Genomic DNA, 1416 nt, shown 5'->3' on the forward strand with positions numbered 1-1416 from the left:
TGCTAAGTATAGGTCATTTTAGAGCTATCCTAGGTTAAATAGGTCAATTTTGAGCTAGCTAAGCATATTAAGTCATTGTGGAGGAAAAAATGCTAAGTATAGGTCATTTTAAAGCTATCCTAGGTTAAATAGGTCATTTTGGAGCTAATTAAGCAAAGCACTAGGCAAAACTTACCGTCAACCCGTAGGTGAAGGATCGTGGTTCTTGCTCGCGGTTGTGGCAGACGGAGGAGGATCGGGGTTCTTGCTCGCGCCAATGGCAGACGTCGATGCTTGTCGGGAGTTATGCTGCACCAAATTAAAGATCATTTGCAATGTCTCGTTAGCATGATGCAACTCAAATGTGAAGACTAATAAGTAATGTCCATTCAAATGAAACTCACAGTGTCCGCCGGAGCAATGACTGGCATCGGCGGAGGGGTCTGACCGTTCTTCTCGCACATGGACTGCACATTTGCTTTTGACGAGTCAGTCATATTAGTTACTAATGAAAGGAACATTGCATGCATGATTTAGCTAATATGCAGAAGAAACTTACCGCGAAGAGCTCGTATATGGCCCGGTTAGCCAAGTCGTTCCGGTTCCTCTCCTCCTCCAAAAGCCTAGCCGTCCTCTCCTCAATCTCCCTCTCCCTCTCCGCCGCATGCCTCCTTTCCTCCGCCAGAAGCTCCTGGGTCTTTGCTCTCTCTTCCTCAATAGCAGCCTGCAACACCACTCCTCTTTAGCATTGTAATCATCGACGGCCGCACACATAATGTAATGGAGGAAAAGTATCTGATTCTGTATAACTAACCTTGATTTCAAGATCCATTGGCCGTGGACGAGGTCTTATCTCAGGATCGGAGCTCGTCTGGCGCCTCTTGATCTGCGGGAGAGTGCTAGTACAACGTATCAGTCCATCCCCAATGGCTAACAAGCCAGGGTTCCTCCCGCCACCAGATATCATCACCAGCTCTAGATCAATAGGCTGGCTCGGGTTAAAGTCCGGCCCTTTCCTCGCCTTCCCCTCGTCTCTATACCTCACGAGCTTGTTGTGGGAGGCGCGGTTGGTGAAGTTCTTTGGATCATCAAGATCAGACTCAGAGAATGCCTTGGCCTTCTTATACGGGGCACTATGGGCCATGGAATAGAGGTCGAACAGCTCTGGCACATCCGTCTCGTTGTGCCGCACCTAAAAGAGAGGAACAAAGTATTAGTTAAGGGCTCAAGCTAGCATGAAGACTGAATTTGTATGAATCATGAAGCAAACCACATACCCAGTTATCCCCGTACTGATATAGGTTGACGCTGCCTTGATGGTGTGGCACACCGCTCATTTTGCCACGCCGATCCTTTGCATTGTTGTGGGTGGATAGCCATTGGGGAGAGCACCACTCATCCACCAACGCCTCCCAACAATCCAGCCTATCCGCACCC

The 1416-nt window shown here is 48.7% G+C and overlaps 1 long non-coding RNA gene across 1 annotated transcript; it reads right to left on the reverse strand.

Moving 5' to 3' along the window:
* Positions 1-201: 201 nt before the first annotated feature.
* Positions 202-670, reverse strand: LOC123049209 (uncharacterized). Its single transcript, XR_006423478.1, has 3 exons — positions 539-670; positions 384-446; positions 202-288 (listed from the first exon to the last, which is right to left on the reverse strand). It is a non-coding gene; the product is annotated as an uncharacterized lncRNA (long non-coding RNA).
* Positions 671-1416: the final 746 nt, after the last annotated feature.

The sequence above is a fragment of the Triticum aestivum genome, chromosome 2D, assembly GCF_018294505.1.
Source record: "Triticum aestivum cultivar Chinese Spring chromosome 2D, IWGSC CS RefSeq v2.1, whole genome shotgun sequence".
Taxonomy (NCBI): domain Eukaryota; kingdom Viridiplantae; phylum Streptophyta; class Magnoliopsida; order Poales; family Poaceae; genus Triticum; species Triticum aestivum.